Source organism: Balearica regulorum, chromosome Z (genome assembly GCF_011004875.1).
Source record: "Balearica regulorum gibbericeps isolate bBalReg1 chromosome Z, bBalReg1.pri, whole genome shotgun sequence".
NCBI classification, from domain to species: Eukaryota; Metazoa; Chordata; class Aves; order Gruiformes; family Gruidae; genus Balearica; species Balearica regulorum.
Genome location: NC_046220.1, coordinates 15,023,192 through 15,050,632, shown reverse-complemented (window position 1 = coordinate 15,050,632; position 27,441 = coordinate 15,023,192). Strand labels below are relative to the sequence as shown.

The 27,441-nt window shown below is 46.5% G+C and overlaps 1 long non-coding RNA gene across 1 annotated transcript in view; it reads right to left on the bottom strand.

The window, feature by feature from the left end:
- LOC142599488 (uncharacterized) overlaps positions 1-2,522 on the bottom strand; it is a 202,304-nt gene extending 199,782 nt beyond the window's left edge. Inside the window, exons 1-2 of the long non-coding RNA XR_012833056.1 lie at positions 2,466-2,522; positions 2,128-2,363 (exon numbers count right to left, since the gene is read on the bottom strand). This is a non-coding gene — a long non-coding RNA (uncharacterized LOC142599488). The remainder of the gene's footprint in view (positions 1-2,127; positions 2,364-2,465) is intronic.
- Between the last annotated feature and the right edge of the window lie 24,919 nt (positions 2,523-27,441).

The window sequence follows — 27,441 nt, the reverse complement described above, 5'->3', positions numbered from 1 at the left end:
TGATTAAATTACATAATTTTCTTGTTTCTCCAATTTCTTCACTGATTTTGCTGAAAACCTCAGTGAGATAATGTGTAGTTTTATTTGTTGTACTTTGAGAATTGAACTCAAATGGGCTACATGACCTGCACAGATGGGTTTGAGATCTTCACAGACCATTTCATTCAGACTTAGTGCCTCTTTTATATATATATTTATACACACACACACTTATATATGATTTTTTTATATAGTTAACAAATTATAGATGTAATTAAAAGAGCTATTTGCACTGTAGATGGTACACTGAAGGCATGGGTTTTTTTGTATTACATCCATTTTATTAGTGAAAAGTATTTTTTACATCATGGGGAAATGTTAGTATTTTTATTTCTGTTTCCAGTGAAGACAGCAGAGAAAGAGGAAAACCAGTAGAAAAAACCCAATGCAATGTATGCTAAAAATAGGTCTTACATGCATATTGGTAGGGGTGCTGAAATTAGGTTGTTCAGATATATTTTTATCTACCATTTTTTTCATAACTTAAAATTGTATTTATATCTTTGCACATGTATATAATATATGAATAAAACATGTAGTACCATCATCATCCTAGAAGTTCTGCTGTGATGGGATCTGAACTTTATGCAGTTATTTCTATCCTTTTTGACAAGACATGAATTTTCTATTTATCACAAGTTCAAACTGCCATTAGACATCAGTTCCCAGTCCTGTTAAAATGAACAGGAAATATGATGGATCCTAGAACTAACACAATTTAAGTATTAGATTTTCTTACCAGTTTTATCATACTGACTTGGGATAATATTACAATTAGTTCTTTCTTTTCCCTAATAGGAAAGGTCCTGATGTAATTATACCTTCAGCCTGTATTAGTGAACACCTATAATTTCAGAAATCTGATGAACTGGGTTTATATATCAGAAAACTGTTGATGTAGAAAATTTGAAAGCTAATATGATTGGATCACCAATAAACATTTCATTTAGTGTTCTCATACATTTTTTCCTGAAAGAGAGAGAGAAAGAAAGGAAGTTCTGTCCCAAATTTTCAAGATGGATAAGAAAAGGAAAACTCAATATACAGCTTACATCCATGCTCAGGAGGCAGCATATTTGTTTTCAAATCTTAACTATTCAGATGTTTAACAGTAGGTTCAAAAGTTTAAGTACATAGACACTTGTTTAAATTTAGTGTAAAAAACCTTACTTTTAAACATGACTTGATTTATTAAGGTACAGAAAAACTTTGACAAATCAAGATTTATTAATATGTATGGGGTTTTTAATTCTTTTTTATGTTACATGACCCAGGACTGCTCACATTTTCAAAGTGATTGCCATGCCCATGCAGCATTCTCTGTTCTGATCTGTAGCTTTGTTCATTGTTGCTTTATATATTTTCTCTCAATATATTTTGATTTTCTCTTTTGGATTGCCTTTTTCAATCCTTATCCCTTCACTTCTTGAGAAAACAGAAAACAATAGCAAAAGGCTTGCATTTAAAAAAAGCAAAACCTTTGGCATCTGATTTCCTGTTGGATGTTGCAGCAAAGAAAATGCCTTCAACTTATGAAGATCTCCCCATACTATGGCCCAAAATTTTGGCTACATAATCACATCTGTAGTCCTGTATTCAGTCTACATCTTCCATAATCTACAGTGTGTTTTCCAGAGAAGTGGTTAGATTTAGCATTTTCAATCTGATTTTTCCTTTCCGTGTGTAGTATTTTTCACTTGTCTGTACTGAGTTTCATATTATCAATTTCAAAGTGTTTTGGCAATTTATCAAAATCACTTTGAATTCAAGCTTTTCTCTCAAAATGCTTGTGACTCTGTCATGGTTTAGGCCCAGCCAGCAGCAGAGGGCCATGTGGCTGCTCGCTCACCCCTCCCCCAGCGTGATGGGGAGGAGAAGTATAACAAAAGGCCTGGTTCCCCCCTCAGCAGCACAGGGGGGCGGGAAATGGGCGTTGTGGTCAGTTCAGCATACCTTGGCTCTGCCGCTTCTTCATCCTCAGGGGGAGGATTCCCTTCAACATTCCCCTGCTCCAACATGGAGTCTCTCCCACGGGCTACAGTCCTTCACAAACTGCTCCAGCATGGGTCCTTCCCACGGGGTGCAGACCTTCAGGAACAGACTGCTCCAGCATGGGTCCCCCATGGGGTCACAAGTCCTGCCAGCAAACCTGCCCTGGCGTGGGCTCCCCTCTCCATGGATCCACAGGTCCTGCCAGGAGCTTGCTCCAGTGTGGGCTTCCCACGGGGCCACAGCCTCCTTCAGGTGCCTCCACCTGCTCCAGCGTGGGGTCCTCCACAGGCTGCAGGTGGAATCTCTACACCCCCTCATCCTTCCTCCATGGGCTGCAGGGGGACAGCCTGCCTCACCATGGTCTTCTCCAGGGGCTGCAGGGGAATCTCTGCTGCGGCGCCTGGAGCACCTCCTCCCCCTCCTTCTTCACTAACCTTGGTGTCTGCAGAGTTTCTTATATCTTCTCACTCTTCTCTCTGGCTGCAAAAGCTCTCACCAACTGTTTTGTTTTCCTTCTTAAATATGTTCTCACAGAGGTGCTGATGGGCTTGGCCTTGGCCAGCGGCGGGTCCGTCTTGTAGCCGGCTGGCATTGGCTCTGTCAGACACAGGGGAAGGTTCTAGCAGCTTCTCACAGAAGCCACCCCTGTAGCCCCCCCCACTACCAAAACCTTGCCACGCAAACCCAACACACTCTTCCCAATAGAAATTACTTGTACATACATATTAAAGGCACATATTCTTTTGCATTATCCAAATCATTAACCAGAACTATCCATTACAAGTATTTCTTCTTCATATGTGACGTGGTTTAGGCCCAGCCGGAAGCTGAGCGCCACACAGCCGCTCACTCGCTCCTTCCCCAGCGGGACGGGAAGGAGAACGGGAAAAAAAAAACAATGGCAAAAGCCTCGAGGATTGGGATAAGGGCAGCTTACTGGGACAGCAAGGGAGAGGGAAAAAAATCAACAACAGTGCTGATAACAAATATTAACAATGGGTGATAATAGAGAACAATTTACCGAACCAACGAACGACCGACTGACCAGACACTCAGCCCATCCCAGAACCGCGCCGAAACTGCGCCACCCCTCCCCTACCCGACTAGCCCCCTTTTATGGTGAGCATGACATCACATGGTATGGAATAGCCCCCAGCCAGCTTGGGTCACCTGTCCTGGCTCCTTGTGAAATTAACTCTATCCTTGCTAGAACCAGGACAATATGTGATCAATTGAACTACTTACTGCTATCTCAAAACTGTTAATTTTATACCCAGCTTTACTGTAATTTTGTCAACCTTCCATATTTTTCTAGTTAGCACTGAAAAATGACATACATAACCATCTCAAAAAGTATACCAGATATATTCCTTTCCCTCTATCTACAGTGCAGGGCTTCAGTTAAAAATAAAAACAATGTAGTTTAAGATTATTTTCTTCCTAAATTATTCTATGTCTTTAAATTTTGATAATCTTATTATCTAAATGGTGGTAAAATGAGTATTTAATAATTTATTCTAGTATCTTTATTAAAGACCGAGTTAACAAATCTCTGAAAGTAGAAATGTAAACCTGTGTTTACTAAAAATATGCACAATAATTCTTCAGTGATTGGGTACAATGCTAAAGAGAATTATTGTGTGTTTGTGCTAGTTTTGGCTAGGGTAGAGTTACTTTTCTTCATAGTATCTGGTATGGGGCTATGGTTTGGATTTGTGCTGAAAACAGTGTTGATAACACAGGGATGTTTTTGTTCCTGCTGAGCAGCGCTCACACAAAGCCAAGGCCTTTTCTGCGTCTTGCACCACCCCACCAGCGAGTGGGCTGGGGGTGCACAAGGACTTGGGAGGGGATACAGCCAGGACAGCTGACCCCAACTGACCAAAGGGATATTCCATACCATATGACATCATACTTAGCATATACAGTTGGGAAAAGAAGAAGGAAGGGGGGGACATTTGGAATGATGGCATTTGTCTTCGCAAGTCACTATTAGGCGCGATGGAGCCCTGCTTTCCTGGAGATGGCTGAATGCCTGCCTACACATGGGAATTGGTGAAAGAATTCCTAATTTTGCTTTGCTTGCTTGTGCGTAGCTTTTGCTTTACCTGTTAAACTGTCTTTATCTCAAGCCATGGGTTTTCTCACTTTTACTCTTATGGCTCTCTCCCCAGTCCAACTGGCAGGGAGCGAGCAAGAACCTGTGTGGTGCTTAGGTGCCAACTGGGGTTAAACCACAACAGTGTGTCCTGGTTCTGGCGAGGATAGAGTTAATTTCACAAGGAGCCAGGACAGGTGAGCCAAGCTGGCCAGGGGCTATTCCATACCATGTGACGTCATGCTCACCATAAAAGGGGGGCTAGTCGGGCACGGGAGGGGGGCGATGCAGTTTCCGTGCAGTTCCGGGACAGGCTGAGCATCCCGGGTCAGTCGTTGGATCGGTAAATTGTTCTCTGTTATCACCCATTGTGAATATCTGTTATCAGTACTGTTGTTGATTGTTTCCCACTCCCTTGCTGTCCCAGTAAGCTGCCCTTATCCCAACCCTCGAGGCTTTGCCGTTGTTTTTCCATTCTCTTCCCCATCCCGCTGGGGGAGGGGTGACCAAGCAGCGCGTGGTGCTCAGCTGCCGGCTGGGGCTAAACCACGTCAGTCCTTTTCGGCACCAAACACGGGGCACGAGGGGCTGTGATAACAACAAGTCTGACCCAAGTGTGTTAAAACAAAGTTGTTATAAGCACTTATAATGTTATTGAAACAGTCGCTGGTCATAATGATGTTCTGTTTGGTCACATGGCTCTGGTTTGTAAACCTGTGTTTACTCTATGTAATCCCTGCGGTGCTGTTTATCACCTCTGGGAGAGGGGTTCCTGTTCTCATGTTGTTGTATTGTGTGATAATGACTTCAGGTAAGATATCATCAACAGTCATGAGTTTGAGCTGGTACTTGTACGTAGCATTTCGGTCAGGCCCGTACCTCGGTCAATATCTTTCAGAATTGATTAAAAATTGCACCCAATCTATGGGGAAGATGGGGGGGATACCTTCTCCTGCTCTTTCACCTCCCCTTTTCCCTTTTGGTTGGTTACAACAATTTTTGAGAATTTTGAATACCCTTGGAATGTTCAGGCCAGTATATTCCTATTGCTAGGTCTCCTGCATGCTTTCCCACTCCTGTTCAGGGTTAGCAAAAATTGTTTCAAGAATACCACCCAGGGATCTTCCCCAAGGCTGAATGGTCACGGCTGGCATGGCATGTGGGAGAGTATGGGCGGGTATCTAGAGACCTTCTCACCCCCAATGGTTTGGAGCTTCACTGCCGAACAACTGCAAGACCCTGATAAAATGGTAGAATATTTGAAAGGAAAATGCTGTGGGGATTCTAAGGAGACACAACTTACTGCGCTGTGCTGGGCCCTGGCCACAATCTGTCAAACACTGCTTGATAGTAGACAGCACCATCCAAAGGGAGAGAGCGGACCCACAGGCACTGCAGCTGCCCAGGCCCCCGCAACAGGCACTGCAGCTGCCCAAACCCCTGCAACAGGCACTGTAGCCAAGCTAAAATATCAACCCATACCAGTATCAGTCGTCCCTGTACACAAAAAGAAATACACAAAGAAATTGGTTCGCTTAGTGAAAGATGATGATGAACCGGGGCCATCACGAGAACAAGAAGAAGAGCCAGAACCAGAAGTGATCACTCAATCCCTGTCCCTGAGTGAGCTGCGAGATATGCGGAAAGATTTCAGCCGCCTTCCAGGGGAGCACATTATTACCTGGCTGCTCCGCTGCTGGGATAACGGGGCCAGTAGCCTGGAACTGGAGGGCAGGGAGGCCAAGCGTCTGGGATCCTTGTCCAGGGAAGGGGACACTGACAAGGCAATTGGGAAGAAGGCTCAGGCCCTCAGCCTCTGGAGGCGACTCCCGTCAAGTGTGAGGGAGAGGTATCCTTTCAGCGAAGATGTCATATGTTGGCCAGACAAGTGGACCACTATGGAGAGAGGTATCCAATATCTGAGGGAATTAGCTGTGCGGGAGATGGTTTATTATGATCCAGACAACAGGCAGTTGCCCACAGACCTCGATGAAGTCCAATGTACCCAACCCATGTAGCGAAAATTTGTACGAAGTGCACCATCATCGTACGCCAACTCACTGGCAGTAATTGACTGGAAGAGTGAAGATGCACCCACAGTGGACGAAGTGGCTGGCCGACTCCAGCAATATGAAGAGAGCCTTTCTTCCTCCCTCGTGTCGGCTGTGGAGAAACTGTCCCAGGACGTCCGGCAACTCAAAGAGTTACTTACTCCCCACCTGAACAGACCCGTATTTCAGCTGTTAGGAGTAAGCGTTTTTCTGCTCCAGAGAGGGGATATAGAGCATACACACCACGAGGTGTCCTGTGGTTTTACCTGCGTGACCATGGAGAAGACATGAGGAAATGGGATGGGAAGCCCACCTCAAACCTGCAGGCATGCGTACATGAGCTACAAGGCAAGACGGCTGTACAAAGGGACTCTTCCAGAAGGAATGCTGCTCCAGTTTCCACGAGGCAGCCTCCCAGACCAAGTGGAAGGCCAGATCGCACTTCTGATCCTCTTGAAGGGACTTCTAAGTCCTTTCTGCAAGAGGTGAGTAGTGACTATGACGAGCAGGATTAGAGGGGCCCTGCCTCCAGCCAGGTGGAGGAAAGGGGCAATAGGGTTTATTGGTGACGCGGTTTACGCCCAGCCGGCAGCTGAGCGCCACGCGGCCGCTCACTCACTCCTTCCCCAGCATGATGGGGAGGAGAAGTTAATAAAAGGCTTGGGTCGAGACAAGGACAGGGAGAGCTAATTATCATCACGAGCAAAACAAACTGAACTTAGAAAAAAGGGATTCATCTAATTTATTACTAAACAGAATAGAGCAATGAAAAAAACCAAATAACATCAAGCCTTAAAACACCTCCCCCCACCCCTCCCCCTTTCCCGGGCTCAACTTCACTCCCGGCTTCAACCTCCTCCCCCCTCAGCGGCGGGGGGGGGAAGGGGGGAAGGGGATGGGGGTTGCGGTCAGTGCAGCGCACGTTGTTTTCTGCTGCTTCGTTGTCCTCGGGGGGAGGACTCCTCTCATCGCTCCCCTGCTCCAAAATGGAGTCTCTCCCACAGGCTACAGTCCTTCCCGAACTGCTCTGGCGTGGTCTCTTCCATGGGGTGCAGACCTTTAGGACAAACCTGTTCCAGCGTGGGTCTCCCACGGGGTCACAAGTCCTGCCACCAAAACCTGCCCTGGCGTGGCCTCCCCTCTCCACGGGTCTACCGGTCCGGCCAGGGACTTGCTTCAGCCCGGGCTTCCCACAGGCCACAGCCTCCCTCGGGTGCCTCGCCCTGCTCCAGCGTAGGGTCCTCCACGGGCTGCAGGTGGAATCTCTACACCCCCTCATCCTTCCTCCACGGGCTGCAGGGGAACAGCCTGCCTCACCATGGTTTTCACCACGGGCTGCAGGGGGATCTCTGCTCCGGTGTCTGGAGCACCACCTCCTCCCCCCTCCTCCTGCACTGACCTTGGTGTTACATCTTCACACTTCCCCCTCCAGCTGCAAAAAAACTTCCCCCCTTCTTAAATATGTTATCACAGAGGCGCTGATTGGCTTGGCCTTGGCCAGGGGCGGGCCCATCTTGGGGCTGGCTGGCATTGGCTCTATCAGACACTGTGGAAGCTTCTAGAAGCTCCTCACAGGAGCCACCCCTATAGCCTATGCCCCCACCCGCTACCAAAACCTTGCCACACAAACCCAACACAATTGGACTGTGTGGATCCAATGGCCTGGCACATCAGACCCACAAGAGTACAAGGCCCTAGTGGACACTGGTGCACAGTGTACCCTAATGCCATCAAACTATGAAGGGGTGGAACCGATATCTATTTCAGGTGTGACGGGGGGATCCCAACAGTTGACTCTGTTGGAGGCTGAAGTAAGTCTAACGGGGAATGAGTGGCAAAAGCACCCCATTGTGACTGGGCCAGAGGCTCCGTGCATCCTGGGCATAGACTACCTCCGGAAAGGGTATTTCAAAGACCCAAAAGACTACCGGTGGGCTTTTGGAATAGCTGCCTTGGAAGCGGAGGAAATTGAACCATTGTCTAGTTTGCCCGGCCTCACGGAGGACCCTTCTGTTGTAGGGTTGCTGAGGGTTGAAGAGCAACAGGTGCCAATTGCTACTACAACTGTGCACTGGCGGCAAGACCGCACCAACCGAGACTCCCTGGTTCCCATCCATCACATCCCATCCAACTGGAGGGTCAGGGAGTGATCAGCAGAACCCACTCACCCTTTATACAGTCCCATATGGCCAGTGCAGAATTCCAGTGGAGAGTGGAGGCTGACGGTAGCCTATCGTGGCCTGAATGAAGTCACACCGCCGATGAGTGCTGCTGTGCCAGATATGCTGGAACTTCAATATGAACTGGAGTCAAAGGCAGCCAAATGGTATGCCACAATTGATATACCTAATGCATTTTTCTCGATCCCTTTGGCAGCAGAGTGCAGGCCACAGTTTCCCTTCACTTGGAGGGGCATCCAGTACACCTGGAGTCGACTGCCCCAGGGGTGGAAACACAGCCCCACCATTTGCCATGGACTGATCCAGACGGCACTGGAAAAGGGTGAAGCCCCAGAGCACCTGCAATGCATTGATGACATCATCGTATGGGGCAACTCAGCAGAGGAAGTTTCTGAGAAAGGGAAGAAAATAATCCAAATCCTGCTGCAGGCTGGCTTTGCCATAAAACAAAGTAAGGTGAAGGGGCCTGTGCAGGAAATCCAACTTTTAGGAATAAGGTGGCATGATGGGCGGTGTCAGATCCCTATGGATATTACCAACAAAATAGCAGCCATGTCTCCACCAACCAACAAAAAGGAAAAACAGGCCTTCTTAGCTGTTGTGGGTTTCTGGAGAATGCACGTGCTGAATTACAGTCTGATAGTAAGCCCTCTCTACCATGTAACCTGGAAGAAGAATGATTTTAAATGGGGCCCTGAGCAACCACAAGCTTTTGAACAACTTAAACAAGAAATAGTTCAGGCCGTAGCTCTTGGGCCAGTCCGGGCAGGACCAGATGTAAAAAATGTGCTGTACACCGCAGCCGGGGAGAATGGCCCTACCTGGAGTCTCTGGCAGAAAGCACCAGGGGAGACTCGAGGTCGACCCCTGGGGTTTTGGAGTCGGGGATACAGAGGATCCGAGGCCCGCTACACTGCAACGGAAAAGGAGATATTGGCAGCCTATGAAGGGGTTCAACCTGCTTCAGAGGTGACTGGCACTGAAGCACAGCTCCTCTTGGCACCCCGACTGCCAGTGCTAGGCTGGATGTTCAAAGAGAGGGCTCCTTCTACACATCATGCAACCGATGCTACGTGGAGTAAGTGGGTTGCACTGATCACACAACGGGCTAGAATAGGAAGCCTAAATCGTCCAGGAATCCTGGAAGTGATCACAGACTGGCCAGAAGGGAAAGATTTCAGAATGTCACCAGAGGAGGAGGTGACATGTGCTGAAGAAGCCCCACCATATAATAAACTAACAGAAGATGAGAAGCCATGTGCCCTCTTCACTGATGGGTCCTGTCGCATCGTGGGAAAGCCTTGAAGGTGGAAGGCCGCTGTATGGAGTCCTACACGGCGAGTTGCAGAAGCTGGTGAAGGAGGAGGTGAATCGAGCCAGTTTGCAGAGGTGAAAGCCATCCAGCTGGCTTTAGATATTGCTGAAAGAGAAAAGTGGCCAATGCTGTACCTCTACACTGACTCGTGGATGGTGGCCAATGCCCTGTGGGGGTGGTTACAGCAGTGGAAGCGGAGCAACTGGCAGCGTAGAGGCAAACCCATCTTGCCCCACTGTGGCAAGACATCGCTGCCTGGCTAGAGAAGCTGGTTGTAAAGGTATGTCATGTAGATGCCCACGTACCCAAGAGTCGGGCCACTGAGGAACATCAGAACAACCAGCAGGTGGATCAGGCTGCCAAGATTGAAGCGGCTCAGGTGGATTTGGACTGGCAGCGTAAGGGTGAATTATTTATAGCTCGGTGGGCCCATGACACCTCAGGCCATCAAGGCAGAGATGCGACATATAGATGGGCCTGTGATCGAGGGGTGGACTTGAGCATGGACGCCATCTCACAGGTCATCCATCAATGTGAAACATGCTCTGTAATCAAGCAAGCCAAGCGGGTAAAGCCTCTGTGGTATGGAGGACGGTGGTTGAAATATAAATATGGGGAAGCACGGCAGATCGACTACATGACGCTCCCACAAACCCGCCAAGGCAAGTGTTATGTTCCTACTATGGTGGAAGCAACCACTGGATGGTTGGAAATATCCTGTGCCCCATGCCACTGCCCAGAACACTATTCTGGGTCTTGAAAAGCAAGTCCTGTGGCGACATGGCACCCCGGAGAGAAGTGAGTCAGACAACGGGACTCATTTTCGGAACAACCTCATAGACACCTGGGCCAAAGAGCATGGTATTGAGTGGGTGTATCACATCCCCTACCATGCAGCAGCCTCTGGGAAAGTTGAAAGGTACAATGGACTGCTAAAATCTACCCTGAGAGCAATGGGTGGTGGGACCCTCAAACACTGGGACACACATTTAGCAAAGGCTACCTGGTTAGTTAACACTAGGGGATCTGCCAATCAAGCTGGCCCTGCCCAATCAAAATTTCCATGCCCAGTAGAAGGGGATAAAGTTCCTGCAGTGCGCATGAAAAATATGTTGGGTAAAACAGTTTGGGTTATCCCTGCTTCAGGCAAAGGCAAGCCCATCTGCGGGATTGCTTTTGCTCAGGGACCAGGGTGCACTTGGTGGGTGATGAGAAAGGATGGGGAAGTCCGGTGTCTACCCCAAGGGAATTTGATTTTGGGTGAAAATAGCCAATAAATGTAATTGTGTGATGTTAATAGCTATATACTGTATCAATGGTATGACCATAAGAATCTCCCAAAACTAATGAAGGATGGACTTTGGAACTAGAACTGACTTCAACTGGTGCCCAGGAACTTCATCGAAAATCACATCTTTGACGTCCAGACTGCGAGCATGGACCATACCAGATACACCAGCTGAGAAAACTCCAGATGCAGCGTGCAGCAATCCAGCAGCATGCAGCATTGCTCCTGCTCTGAGAGACTGTAATGGTAGATGGAACCCAAAGCCATGGACTAAGTGAACTCAATGGACACTTTATACAGCGATGGCCCATGAATTAAGAGAATGGTGTCAGTGAAATAATCTGGGCATGACGTAGATGGTATAGAATAAGGGGTGGATAATGTCCTGGTTCTGGCAAGGATAGAGTTAATTTCACAAGGAGCCAGGACAGGTGAGCCAAGCTGGCCGGGGGCTATTCCATACCATGTGACGTCATGTTCACCATAAAAGGGGGGCTAGTCAGGCACGGGAGGGGGCGGCACGGTTTCGGCGCAATTCCTGGACAGGCTGAGCATCCGGTCAGTGGTTGGATCAGTAAATTGTTATCTTTTATCACCCATTGTGAATATCTGTTATCAGTACTGTTGTTGATTGTTCCCCTCTCCCTTGCTGTCCCAGTAACCTGCCCTTATCCCAACCCACAGGATTTGCCGTTGTTTTTCCGTTCTCCTCCCCATCCTGTTGGGGGAGGGGCTGAGCGAGCGGCGTGTGGTGCTCAGCTGCTGGCTGGGGCTGAGCCACGTCACTCCCAGAAAGACATTGTGACATCTTGGTGTCTCTTGGTGACATCTTTCAAAGTCCTTTGAGCAAGGTTTTGTTTTTTATGAAAAGTATTATACAGAAATTCTGGTCTGACTCATTGTAACTTGAGTTCTACTGACAGCAATAATGGCCACAAAGAAGAAAATCCTGGAGGTGATATAGTGAAAGTGAAATTGTCTTATAATCCATAAAGTGGATCATTGATTTCTATTGAAACACATTTCTGACAGAGAAGAAAAGATTTAAACATGAGGCTCTGAATACTGGTAGAGGAGAGTATGACTTGATTAGAGAACAACTTGGTGCTACAGTTCATAAAGCTATTCACTGACAATCAATTATAAGAGGGGTTTTTGCCATCCGGGTTTTTTTTAACTACGTTTTGGCATGCGTGTGGAATGCTGACCCTGAATTGTGGCTGCACTTAGAAGATAACAGCACGAAAAATTACAAGCTGTTACAGACAGCAAAGAGGGGGTACAGGAAATACAACTTGAACAACCTTGATTAGTGGCTGAACTAACAAGGTAGCAACAGGGGAAATGACAGAACTAAGAAACAATCTAACAGAAGGAGAAATTAACATGAATTGCTGGTCAAGACAGACATTACCAGGGCAACTCTATCGCAGGTAGTAAGTAAGGGTATAAATCAGTGAAACGAGAAGCTACGGTGAAAGAATAACCAGGAGGGAGCCGTTTGAAAGAAATTACTTTGGTGATTGGGAAGAACTTGGAAGGGGGAAAAGGGGGGAATAAAGAGGTACAAGGTTTGGGGTCTCTCTGAAGCTGTGCTGTTCCTGATCAGTGCTTCAAAAGAGGACAAAAATCCTGCTCTTGTGACCATGCCTCAGTCTGAATCACTTCTGCAATCAGGGCGCTCCTGGAGTGGGTGATGGGGCTTGGAAATGCTCTGATGGGACTGATGCAGCATCCTGACACAACTGATGTAAGCACTCCTCCTGTTTGAACTAAATGAACTTTGGTCCAGGCAGATGCTCAGCAAGTAGGTCTAACTGAAGTTAATCCTGCTGTGTGAGGCTATCAGTGAGAACATAGGACCAAAACAAAACAACTGGTTTGGCTGGAGACTGGGCTGATAGGTGGCTGAAACTGAATAAACACAGCAGGAAATCTGACTAGAGATCAACCACTGTATGCTATAAATATCTGCAGCTTTCAGGGCCTGTTGAGCTCTCTCTCCATAGCCATGGGCTGCACGGTGGTCATCTCCTCTTGACTAGGGATGACTGTCTAGGTTACCCCTCAAGGCTGAGAGATCCCTTACATGACAGGAGACATTGATGGGTTGGTGACATTTTTTGCATGTAAGGAACATTTAAGATATGTATAGTAAGCCTAAGCGATAATCTTTGCATCCCATACTAATTTTTAGTGTAGTATGGACAGTCAATCCATCTGTACTTATTAAATATTTTACATACCTAAATTTATGGATTAAAACTCAATAAACTAACTACTAGATCACATCTCTCTGAATGATCTCTAACTCTTTTCCTGCGACATTGGTCTAGAAACATCTGTATACCCTATTGCTACTATCTACTTTTCTAAAAAGCCTGAAGATTTTCGGTTTCCATCTTCATCTCGTATAAATGTCCTTAACAGTGAGCATAAACAGTTTTGTCTCACCTGCTCTTTTATGGGAATGGCAGCAAGACTAGGAAGTACCTAAACAAGCAGAAATGTCTTTTTTTTGGTCATTATGATTATCACTGCGGTGTGTGGCAAAGGAATAGTTATATCTGCAGAACTTGAACTGAAGTTGCAATTAGTTTGAGACTGCACTAATTTTTATAATGCATATATGATTCACAGAAAGAAAATAAAAACTCACATAGTTTTCCTGAGAGATATACTCACAGCACTGAACTCAGCAGCTACCAAAAGAATGATAAATCTTTTCCCTCGATGTATCTTAGATCAGTGTCTCTGTATGAAAAAAAAATCACTGAAAAATAATATATTGGAGATCTGATAAATAAAATCTGATTAAAAAATTATTAATAAAAAATTAAATTATGGCCTTATTCTTAGTTTAGTTTTATCCAGAATGCAATTAATTCAGTTACCTTTGAAAATTGCTCAGCTCAGATTGTTCTAAGTGTTGCTATGTTAGAAAGGATGTTTCTAACATATTTTTAGGAAGAAGGAAACATGTAGCACATAGTGCAACACTCATGTATTTTCATTATTTCCTTTTTCTCAGCAAGATCCAGTGAAAAAAACAATGGTGAAAAAACCCATGTCAAGCCATTTCTTCCGAGAACTATCTTCCAGGAAAAAAAAATTGGAATGGTGTAGTTGAAGGTTTTATGGTGCGGGCCCCACTCCTTTGATCTTACAGCTTGACCTTTTCTTTACTAACCTGTGATCTGAAGGTATGCACATAGACCTCCTAGCAGCTCCAAGCCTACCGGGTAGACTGGATCTAACTCTCCAGCCAGCTGCATTTGGAGAATGCAGTTCATTTAGCTGCCTTGGGGCACTGAGCTGTCACCTCCACCTGTATTAGGGGCTTCCCTTGCTGTTTAAACTAAGCAGTGAGTAGTGAGTAGTAGTTAGTCTTTCTCTGCTTCCATTTCTTTCCTGTGAACTAGGAGTAACACACTGTTCCTAAATTTCTGTCTCCTCATTTCAGACTTCACTTAGGAAAGCAGCAGCTTTTTAGTATGTTTTATCTGGACCCGAAATAGTTAAGTGTCTGGGTTGGGTCTGCTGTCACAATGAAAAATAAAAATTCATAGGTCTTCAAAGACTTTCCCCCAGTGGATTATGACTTTGGTCACAATGCATTGTAGTTAAGGCTCACAAAGTTTTCCTCTGTGAAATCTTGATTTGTTGAATTCATAGATAGCTATTGGTGAGGTAAAATATGTTTGAATGATAGAATTGCAAAAAAATTTCAGACAGGTCTCTGGCAGTCCATGTTAACACATACAGCACCTCCCTGAGTAACGTACCAGCTGGCCTTTCTTCAAAAGTTCATCAATCCTAGGGTGTTCACAATTGGGTCATTTTGGTGCCACTCCTTCTCTTCTCTGAAAGAACACAGAATTTTTGCCTACTGTATCTTTAGTTCTTCTCTTATGACATAAGGTGTATTGACTGAGTTGATGAAGTTCAGTCACATTTAAATTATAAATTTTTCACATAAAATGATTTTGCATGAATTTTCATGAGGTTTTTTTTCACAGCAAAAAACCTGACTTCCAGTCTTGTCAGACAAAACATTTTCTGCTTTAAAAGAAATGGAGCTGAAGTATTAAATGTTACTTCCACTAAATCAATAACAAGCGTTGGAGCACATGCAATAATAGGAAACAATGTCCCAATTTAGTAGTGAGATAATGGTCTTTCGGAAATGGATGCATGCATTTGTATAGCTGTGGCAATACAAAAGCATAGCACAAAAGAGAAAACCAAGCAGAAAAAAAAATTGACATATGATGTTACAAAACAAGGAAGTACTTTCATTAAAAAAAACCCAAAACAAAAAAAAAAAAATATTGTCACAAGAATATGAATTGTCCATGAGATTTTTATATTATCCAGTAGACATTATGTTTATTCTACAAGGACTGATGAAAGTTATGGCAGACATACAAGAATGGGAAAAAAAAAAAAAATCCTTTGCCTTGTAGTATAGTTAATTTAAGGTGAACTCTATGGCACATTTTTGTACCATTAATGAGACTGATGAATAGAAAAGATGGGGAAATTTTTCTTTATTATTTTATCTCTAAATATCTCATTCCATAAACCTACAATGCAAATCTGGAATTAAGGGCTAGGTCTGCATTAAAGTTTTCATAAGAAATCTACACTGTTTAGTTCTGATGGATTGCTTCCTAATTAACAGTGTAGAAAACAGAATTGATTTTTCCATGGCTACCTAAGTACAGCCAGAAATAAGCATCAACTTCTGTTTCTTTTTCACTAGAGCAACTGCTTAGTGGTTCCTGCTCATAGAACAAGGGTACCACAACCTTTCCCTGCTATATCAGGTCACTGTATGCATCACAACATAGAAACGGTTGTTGCTTACCTATTTTGTCTCAAGCCAGAAATAATCTTGGGTTTAAAATGTATGCTACATGCTTCTCTTCTCCAACTACTCTCATCTTTGCATTAAGAAATGGTAATTTTTGACCTCTAGGTAAATATAGCAATGAAAAAATGTAAACTCTTATCTTTCCTCTGTTATTGTATTTCTTTCTTCCATCTCTACATTAGCCATCTAAGTAGCACTGACTAGTAGCTGCAGCCTTAATGTAAGTTCTGGGCATTTAATTGGTGTCTTGCATTTAATAAATAGCTTTAAATTCATGTATATTTTACGTTAGGGAACTTCTTCAACTACATTTGGGCATTTTCTACATGTGAACCTACTGCGAAAAATTTATCTATAAACTATCATAAAGTGTTAAAATTGCAGATTTGAGAAATGAGGAAGTGTGGAAAAACTATGTTTTCATTAAAAGAATAATGAACTAGTCAAATATTATTAATCAAATTAGTAATTCAGTGACTAATCTGGGTTTGAAGAAATTAACTCTTACTGAGAAGATTCCAGCAAACTAACTCATCAATACAATTTCTTACCAAATTACCTGAGAAAGACTGGTATTTTCCACATGAATTATTTAATTTGTGAAGATATTTGAGCAGCTGTGATTAGAAGTGGATAAGGAAGTTTGCTTTTTTCTGCTTGCACTCAGAAAAGTAGGTTGTAGTGCTCTACAGATGAACATAAGAGGTGACAACAGATGATGAGCTGTTTTATTAAGGAGGGTGACCTTATTTCCCCTACCATATAGATCCAATGTATCCTTATTTCTTTAATTAAACTTTCATTTTAGAGAACTGTTATAAAATCTTTTTTTTTAAATGAAAGTGGGTAATTATCTTCTGGTAATTCCCTTTGTGCTTCTAAGAATGTATTTGGATCAGTAAGTGCCTGGGTTGCTAAAGTTACCATTTTTATTTGTATAAAAATTGGAAGCATACGTAGCAGAGAGAGCTCCTCTCCTGTTTCGGAAATAATGTCCCAAACCTGCATGGCCATCATGTCTCTGAAGACTCCTGAAGTATAAGATCATAGAATCATAGAATCATGGAATGGTTTGGGTTGGAAGGGACCTCAAAGATCATCTAGTTCCAACTCCTCTGCCATAGGAACACCTTCCACTAGACGAGGTTGCCCAAAGCCCCATCCAACCTGGCCTTGAACTCTTCCAGGGAGTGGCCATCCACAGCCTCCCTAGGCAACTTGTTCCAGTGTCTCGCTACCCTCAGAGAGAATATTTTTTCCCAATACCTAATCTAAATCTGCTCTCCTTCATCTTAAGGCCATCATCCCTTGTCCTATCACTACATGCCTTTGTAAACAGTCCCTCTCCAGCTTTCTTGCAGCTCCAGCAGTACTGGAAGGCTGCTATAAGGTCTCCCTGGAGCCTTCTCCTCCAGGGTAAACAACCCCAAGTCCCTCAGCCTGTCTTCATAGCAGAGGTGCTCCAGCCCTCTGTTCATCTTTGCAGCCCTCCTCTGGACTTGCTCTAACAGGTCCATACCTTTCTTGTGCTGGGGACACCAGAGCTGGATGTAGCACTCCAGATGAGGTCTCACGAAGGCAGAGTAGAGAGGGATAGTCACCTCCCTTGACCTGGTGGTCACACTTCTTTTGATGCAGCCCAGGATACAGTTGGCTTTCTGGGCTGCGAGTACACATTGCGAGTCATGTTGAGCTTCTTGTCCACAAGTAACGTGTCTGCCATAGACCTCTTAATCAAGAAGGAGATGAGGCACTCTTCAGACAACTATCAGAATTGCCTACTTCTCAGGCCCTGGTCTTCACTGGGGTTATTCTAGTCTCTCATGTCTGCTGAAGGGACAGCACAATAGGGCACAAGTAATCAAGGAGGCTTCTGGAATGTATTGATGATAAATCTCTAACACAGATGATCAAGGAGCCATGAAAGAGAGGTGTTCTGCAGGATGTGATTCTTATAAACCAGGAAGGACTAGTCAGTGAAGGCTGGTGGCAGCCTTTAGCTGAGGTGACCATGAGATGGTGGAGCACAGGATCCTGAGAGGCAGAAGCAGGGCAAAAAAACAGGATCTCAGTCCCAGACTTCAGGGGATCAGACTCATAGGGATCTGCTTAGAAGAATCCAATGGGAAACATCCCTAGAGTGAAGAGTGGTCCAGGAGAAATTATTCATTTTTCAATTATCGTCTCCAAGCTCAAGAATGGTCTACCTCCATTCTTGAGCTTGAATGGAGAAATTCAGGAAAACAAGTAAAGGTGGCAGGAGGCCTATGTGGATGAACAACAATCTCCTGACAAAACTTAAGCATAAAAGGGAAGCATACAAGAATAAGAAGCAGAGTAAGATGACCCAGGAGAAATATAGATATTGCTAGAAGATACATGGAGAGAGATAAGAAAGACAAACTTCATTGGATTTGGACCGGGTGAGGAACATAAAAGCCAACATGAAAGGCTTCTGTAGGTACCTCAACAGCAAAAGAAAGACCAATGCACAAGAAAATGCCGAGGGCCAACTGGCTGGAAAGGAGCTCTGCAGAAAAGGACCTGGGGTCCTCATGGACAGGAAGATGAACATAAGCAAGCAAGGTTCCCTTGAAGTAAAGACAGCCAACAGCCTTATGGGCTGCATCAAAGGACCATTGCCAGCAGGTAGAGGGAGATGATTCTTCCCATCTGCTCGTCACTGGTAAGGCCACATTTGCAGTGCTAGGTCCAGTTCCAGGCTTCCCAGTACAAGAGACATGAACACATTGGAATCAGTCCAGCCAACAGTCACAAAGATGATGAAGGGACTGGAGCATCTCTGTTATGAGGATAGACTGAGAGGTCTGGAACTGTTTGATCTGGAGAAGAGAAAGGTCAGGGGGGATCTTATCCATGTGTACAAATATCTGAAGGGTGGGCATATAGAAGACGGTGCCAAGCTTTTCTCAGGAGTTTCTAAGGATCAGAGACAATGGGCAAATACTGGAAAAAAATTTAAAAAAAAAAAAAATGCATTTAAACATGAAAGCTTTTTTGCTGTGAGGGTGACTGACCATTGGTGCAGGTTGCCCAGAGAGGTTGTGGAGTCTCTATGCTTGGAGATATTTAAAACCTGAACAGCATCCTAGACAACTTGTTGTACATGACTCTTCTTTGACACAGGGTTTGACCAGATGATCTCCAGATGATCTGCAATCCTGTGCAGCTGATACATCTGAATTCCATGAGAGGCAAAGAAGTTCTAAAAGACAGGATATGGTGTTGAGGTAGTTGCATGTTTTGTAACTTCATTCGTATAAGAGCATTTTTGCTTTAGACTGATCTTTATGTCCAGCCAGAAATGTACCTGTACATATTTTCTTATTTTTTATCTCTGTGTATGTTCTGGCAAGGATAGAGTTAATTTCACAGGGAGCCAGGACAGGTGAGCCAAGCAGGCCAGGGGCTATTCCATACCATGTGACATCATGCTCACCATAAAAGGGGGCTAGTCGGGCAGGGGCGGGCTGAGCCTGGCTCCCAGATGGGTTGAACATCCCCTCAGTTGGTCCTGGGATCCGTAAATCGTTCTCTGTTATCACCCATAGTTACTATCTGTTATCAGCACTGTTGTTGATTGTTTCCCTCTCCCTTGCTGTCCCAGTAACCTGTCCTTGTCCCAACCCTCGAGGCTTTGCCGTTGTTTTTCCATTCTCTTCCCCATCCCGCTGGGGGAGGGGTGACCAAGCAGCGCGTGGCACTTAGCTACCGGCTGAGGCTAAACCACGTCAGTCCTTTTTGGCGCCCAACGTGGGGCATGAGGGGCTGTGATAACAACAAGTCTGACCCAAGTGTGTTAAAACAAAGTTGTTATAAGCACTTATAATGTTATTGAAACAGTCACTGGTCATAATGATGTTCTGTTTGGTCACATGGCTCTGGTTTGTAAACCCGTGTTTACTCTATGTAATCCCTGCGGTGCTGTTTATCACCTCTGGGAGAGGGGTTCCTGTTCTCATGTTGTTGTATTGTGTGATAATGACTTCAGGTAAGATATCATCAACAGTCATGAGTTTGAGCTGGTACTTGTACGTAGCATTTCGGTCAGGCCCGTACCTCGGTCAATATCTTTCAGAATTGATTAAAAATTGCACCCAATCTATGGGGAAGACGGGGGGGATACCTTCTCCTGCTCTTTCACCTCCCCTTTTCCCTTTTGGTTGGTTACAACAATTTTTGAGAATTTTGAATACCCTTGGAATGTTCAGGCCAGTATATTCCTATTGCTAGGTCTCCTGCATGCTTTCCCACTCCTGTTCAGGGTTAGCAAAAATTGTTTCAAGAATACCACCCAGGGATCTTCCCCAAGGCTGAATGGTCACGGCTGGCATGGCATGTGGGAGAGTATGGGCGGGTATCTAGAGACCTTCTCACCCCCAATGGTTTGGAGCTTCACTGCCGAACAACTGCAAGACCCTGATAAAATGGTAGAATATTTGAAAGGAAAATGCTGTGGGGATTCTAAGGAGACACAACTTACTGCGCTGTGCTGGGCCCTGGCCACAATCTGTCAAACACTGCTTGATAGTAGACAGCACCATCCAAAGGGAGAGAGCGGACCCACAGGCACTGCAGCTGCCCAGGCCCCCGCAACAGGCACTGCAGCTGCCCAAACCCCTGCAACAGGCACTGTAGCCAAGCTAAAATATCAACCCATACCAGTATCAGTCGTCCCTGTACACAAAAAGAAATACACAAAGAAATTGGTTCGCTTAGTGAAAGATGATGATGAACCGGGGCCATCACGAGAACAAGAAGAAGAGCCAGAACCAGAAGTGATCACTCAATCCCTGTCCCTGAGTGAGCTGCGAGATATGCGGAAAGATTTCAGCCGCCTTCCAGGGGAGCACATTATTACCTGGCTGCTCCGCTGCTGGGATAACGGGGCCAGTAGCCTGGAACTGGAGGGCAGGGAGGCCAAGCGTCTGGGATCCTTGTCCAGGGAAGGGGACACTGACAAGGCAATTGGGAAGAAGGCTCAGGCCCTCAGCCTCTGGAGGCGACTCCCGTCAAGTGTGAGGGAGAGGTATCCTTTCAGCGAAGATGTCATATGTTGGCCAGACAAGTGGACCACTATGGAGAGAGGTATCCAATATCTGAGGGAATTAGCTGTGCGGGAGATGGTTTATTATGATCCAGACAACAGGCAGTTGCCCACAGACCTCGATGAAGTCCAGTGTACCCAACCCATGTAGCGAAAATTTGTACGAAGTGCACCATCATCGTACGCCAACTCACTGGCAGTAATTGACTGGAAGAGTGAAGATGCACCCACAGTGGACGAAGTGGCTGGCCGACTCCAGCAATATGAAGAGAGCCTTTCTTCCTCCCTCGTGTCAGCTGTGGAGAAACTGTCCCAGGACGTCCGGCAACTCAAAGAGTTACTTACTCCCCACCTGAACAGACCCGTATTTCAGCTGTTAGGAGTAAGCGTTTTTCTGCTCCAGAGAGGGGATATAGAGCATACACACCACGAGGTGTCCTGTGGTTTTACCTGCGTGACCATGGAGAAGACATGAGGAAATGGTATGGGAAGCCCACCTCAACCCTGCGGGCATGCGTACATGAGCTACAAGGCAAGACAGCTGTACAAAGGGACTCTTCCAGAAGGAATGTTGCTCCAGTTTCCACGAGGCAGCCTCCCAGACCAAGTGGAAGGCCAGATCGCGCTTCTGATCCTCTTGAAGGGACTTCTAAGTCCTTTCTGCAAGAGGTGAGTAGTGACTATGATGAGCAGGATTAGAGGGGCCCTGCCTCCAGCCAGGTGGAGGAAAGGGACAACAGAGTATATTGGACTGTGTGGATCCGATGGCCTGGCACATCAGACCCACAAGAGTACAAGGCCCTAGTGGACACTGGTGCACAGTGTACCCTAATGCCATCAAACTATGAAGGGGTGGAACCGATATCTATTTCTGGTGTGACGCGGGGATCCCAACAGTTGACTCTGTTGGAGGCTGAAGTAAGTCTAACGGGGAATGAGTGGCAAAAGCACCCCATTGTGACTGGGCCAGAGGCTCCGTGCATCCTGGGCATAGACTACCTCCGGAAAGGGTATTTCAAAGACCCAAAAGGCTACCGGTGGGCTTTTGGAATAGCTGCCTTGGAAGCAGAGGAAATTGAACCATTGTCTAGTTTGCCCGGCCTCACGGAGGACCCTTCTGTTGTAGGGTTGCTGAGGGTTGAAGAGCAACAGGTGCCAATTGCTACTACAACTGTGCACCGGCAGCAATACCGCACCAACCGAGACTCCCTGGTTCCCATCCACAAGCTAATTCGTCAACTGGAGGGTCAGGGAGCGATCAGCAGAACCCACTCACCCTTTATACAGTCCCATATGGCCAGTGCAGAATTCCAGTGGAGAGTGGAGGCTGACGGTAGCCTATCGTGGCCTGAATGAAGTCACACCGCCGATGAGTGCTGCTGTGCCAGATATGCTGGAACTTCAATATGAACTGGAGTCAAAGGCAGCCAAATGGTATGCCACAATTGATATACCTAATGCATTTTTCTCGATCCCTTTGGCAGCAGAGTGCAGGCCACAGTTTCCCTTCACTTGGAGGGGCATCCAGTACACCTGGAATCGACTGCCCCAGGGGTGGAAACACAGCCCCACCATTTGCCATGGACTGATCCAGACGGCACTGGAAAAGGGTGAAGCCCCAGAGCACCTGCAATGCATTGATGACATCATCGTATGGGGCAACTCAGCAGAGGAAGTTTCTGAGAAAGGGAAGAAAATAATCCAAATCCTGCTGCAGGCTGGCTTTGCCATAAAACAAAGTAAGGTGAAGGGGCCTGCGCAGGAAATCCAGTTTTTAGGAATAAGGTGGCATGATGGGTGGCATCAGATCCCTATGGATATTACCAACAAAATAGCAGCCACGTCCCCACCAACCAACAAAAAGGAAAAACAGGCCTTCTTAGCTGTTGTGGGTTTCTGGAGAATGCACGTGCCGAATTACAGTCTGATAGTAAGCCCTCTCTACCATGTAACCTGGAAGAAGAATGATTTCAAATGGGGCCCTGAGCAACCACAAGCTTTTGAACAACTTAAACAAGAAATAGTTCAGGCCGTAGCTCTTGGGCCAGTCCGGGCAGGACCAGATGTAAAAAATGTGCTGTACACCGCAGCCGGGGAGAATGGCCCTACCTGGAGTCTCTGGCAGAAAGCACCAGGGGAGACTCGAGGTCGACCCCTGGGGTTTTGGAGTCGGGGATACAGAGGATCTGAGGCCCGCTACACTGCAACGGAAAAGGAGATATTGGCAGCCTGTGAAGGGGTTCGACTTGCTTCAGAGGTGACTGGCACTGAAGCACAGCTCCTCTTGGCACCCTGACTGCCAGTGCTAGGCTGGATGTTCAAAGAGAGGGCTCCTTCTACACATCATGCAACCGATGCTACGTGGAGTAAGTGGGTTGCACTGATCACACAATGGGCTAGAATAGGAAGCCTAAATCGTCCAGGAATCCTGGAAGTGATCACAGACTGGCCAGAAGGGAAAGATTTCAGAATGTCACCAGAGGAGGAGGTGACACGTGCGGAAGAAGCCCCACCGTATAATAAACTAACAGAAGATGAGAAGCCATATGCCCTCTTCACTGATGGGTCCTGTCGCATCGTGGGAAAGCCTTGAAGGTGGAAGGCCGCTGTATGGAGTCCTACATGGCGAGTTGCAGAAGCTGGTGAAGGAGGAGGTGAATCGAGCCAGTTTGCAGAGGTGAAAGCCATCCAGCTGGCTTTAGATATTGCCGAAAGAGAAAAGTGGCCAATGCTGTACCTCCACACTGACTTGTGGATGGTGGCCAATGCCCTGTTGGGGTGGTTACAGCAGTGGAAGCGGAGCAACTGGCAGCGTAGAGGCAAACCCATCTGGGCTGTTCCATTGTGGCAAGACATTGCTGCCCAGCTAGAGAAGCTAGTTGTAAAGGTATGTCATGTAGATGCCCACGTACCCAAGAGTCGGGCCACTGAGGAACATCAGAACAACCAGCAGGTGGATCAGGCTGCCAAGATTGAAGCGGCTCAGGTGGATTTGGACTGGCAGCGTAAGGGTGAATTATTTATAGCTCGGTGGGCCCATGACACCTCAGGCCATCAAGGCAGAGATGCGACATATAGATGGGCCTGTGATCGAGGGGTGGACTTGAGCATGGACGCCATCTCACAGGTCATCCATCAATATGAAACGTGTGCCGCAATCAAGCAAGCCAAGCGGTAAAGCCTCTGTGGTATGGAGGACGGTGGTTGAAATATAAATATGGGGAAGCACGGCAGATCGACTACATGACGCTCCCACAAACCCGCCAAGGCAAGTGTTATGTTCCTACTATGGTGGAAGCAACCACTGGATGGTTGGAAATATCCTGTGCCCCATGCCACTGCCCAGAACACTATTCTGGGTCTTGAAAAGCAAGTCCTGTGGTGACATGGCACCCCAGAGAGAATTGAGTCAGACAACGGGACTCATTTTCGGAACAACCTCATAGACACCTGGGCCAAAGAGCATGGTATTGAGTGGGTGTATCACATCCCCTACCATGCAGCAGCCTCTGGGAAAGTTGAAAGGTACAATGGACTGCTAAAATCTACCCTGAGAGCAATGGGTGGTGGGACCCTCAAACACTGGGACACACATTTAGCAAAGGCTACCTGGTTAGTTAACACTAGGGGATCTGCCAATCAAGCTGGCCCTGCCCAATCAAAATTTCCATGCCCAGTAGAAGGGGATAAAGTTCCTGCAGTGCGCATGAAAAATATGTTGGGTAAAACAGTTTGGGTTATCCCTGCTTCAGGCAAAGGCAAGCCCATCTGCGGGATTGCTTTTGCTCAGGGACCAGGGTGCACTTGGTGGGTGATGAGAAAGGATGGGGAAGTCCGGTGTCTACCCCAAGGGAATTTGATTTTGGGTGAAAATAGCCAATAAATGTAATTGTGTGATGTTAATAGCTATATACTGTATCAATGGTATGACCATAAGAATCTCCCAAAACTAATGAAGGATGGACTTTGGAACTAGAACTGACTTCAACTGGTGCCCAGGAACTTCATCGAAAATCACATCTTTGACGTCCAGACTGTGAGCATGGACCATACCAGATACACCAGCTGAGAAAACTCCAGATGCAGCGTGCAGCAATCCAGCAGCATGCAGCATTGCTCCTGCTCTGAGAGACTGTAATGGTAGATGGAACCCAAAGCCATGGACTAAGTGAACTCAATGGACACTTTATACAGCGATGGCCCATGAATTAAGAGAATGGTGTCAGTGAAATAATCTGGGCATGACGTAGATGGTATAGAATAAGGGGTGGATAATGTCCTGGTTCTGGCAAGGATAGAGTTAATTTCACAAGGAGCCAGGACAGGTGAGCCAAGCTGGCCGGGGGCTATTCCATACCATGTGACGTCATGTTCACCATAAAAGGGGGGCTAGTCAGGCACGGGAGGGGGCGGCACGGTTTCGGTGCAGTTCCTGGACAGGCTGAGCATCCGGTCGGTGGTTGGATCAGTAAAATCGTTCTCTGTTATCACCCATTGTTACTATCTGTTATCAGTCCTGTTGTTGATTGTTCTCCCTCTCCCTTGCTGTCCCAGTAACCTGCCCTTATCCCAACCCACAGGATTTGCCGTTGTTTTTCCATTCTCCTCCCCATCCTGCCGGGGGAGGGGTGAGTGAGCGCGCGTGGCAATTAGCTACCGGCAGGGGCTAAACCACGTCAGTGAGTATACTTGAAATACAGAAATATCATTTGAATTCTTCATGCAGAACCATGTTCTGGCAAGGTATATCCCAAAAGATAACCCTGGACTTGGTGTGGTGGGTTGACCCTGGCTGGACACCAGGCATCCACCAAGTCACTCTATCGCTGCCCTCCTCAGCTGGGCAGGGAGAGAAAATATAATGAAAGGCTCATGGGTCAAAATAAGGACAGGGAGAAATTACTCACCAATTACCCTCATGGGCAAAAGAGACTGAACTCTGGGAAATTTGATTAATCTATTACCAATCAAATCAGAGTAGGATAATGTGAAATAAAACCGAATCTTAAAACACCTCCTCTCAGCCCTCCCTTCTTCCCAGGCTCAACTTTGCCCTGTCCCACTCGGTGGGTTAGGGTAAGGTTAACTTTTAAATTCTCTGTGCGGTAATCAGGAGTAATGACAATTACTCTAGAGGTTCAAACAATTCATAAATTTACTTAAAACTCAGCAGAACTACACAAGATAGTGGCTTGGCAAAAGTCATAACAATACTTAAAACAGCAAAACTACAAAAGGTAATGGCTTAGCAAAACTTGTGACAATATTACCTTAATGTGCTGAAAATGAAGTTAGAAACAAAGACAGTGACAGGAAAAGAAAGAGAGAAAGAAAGAGAGAGAGAAAAGATATCACCACCCTTGGATCCAGCAATGTTTCTCTGCTTGTAGTCCTCAGGTGATGGGCACTGAGAGTTTGTGTTTCCCCTTTTTATAACCCAAAATGCTCCACATAGGCAGGGATCTGTCATCACTGAGCAGGTGCAGTACGTGCTCAGGAATGTTCCAGAAATGAGTCGGTGGGTTGTGGGGTTCTTGGGGGTCTCAGTGTCCCCCTACAGTTCAGGGTCAACTGAGTGATGGCCTTTTATGGGCATGCACGCACAGGACACAGATGGTCTGTTGTCTGCATGTTTCAGGAATAGGGGAAGGGGCTCACAAGACGGTATCCTGCCTCCGCAGGGTCTGTCCTTGGCCGAGACAGATGTCTATGCTATTCCCTCGACATTCCCTCGATATTCGTTATCAGTGTATCCCTGCTTGGGTCAAGATGGATGTTTGCGTCACTTGTTATCAGGGCCTTACAAACTTCACTCCCCATTCCTCTCCCTTCTCCCTGCCAGCAGCACAGGGGGACAGGGAATGGGGGTTGTGGTCAGTTCCTCACACGCTGTCTCTGCCGCTCCTTCCTCCTCAGGGGGAGGACTCCTCACACTCTGCCCCTGCTCCAGCCTGGGGGCCCTCTCACGGGAGACAGTCCTCCACCAACTTCTCCAACGTGAGTCCTTCCCACAGGCTGCAGTTCTCAGATTAGAACTATAGAATCTTTAAGGTTGGAAAAGACCTCTAAGATCATCAAGTCCAACCATCAACCCAACACCACCATATCTACTAAACCATGTCCAGAATCTTCGCAAACTGCTCCAGCGTGGGTCTCTTCCACAGGTGCAGTCTTCAGGAACAGACTGCTCCAGCAGGGGTCCCCCACGGGGCCACAAGTCCTGCCAGCAAACCTGCTCTGGCGTGGGCTCCTCTTTCCACAGGGGCACAGGTATTGCCAGGAGCCTGCTCCAGCATGGGCTTCCCATGAGGTCACAGCCTCCTTTGGGCATTCACCTGCTCCAGCATGGGGTCCTCCACGAGCTTCAGGTGGATATCTGCTCCACCATGGGCCTCCATAGGCTGTAGGGGGACAGCCTGCTTCACCATGGTCTTCTCCAGGGGCTGCAGGGGAATCTCTGCTCCGGTGCCAGGAGCACCTCCTCCCCCTCCTTCTGCACTGACCTTTGTGTCTGCAGAGTTGTTCCTCTCACAT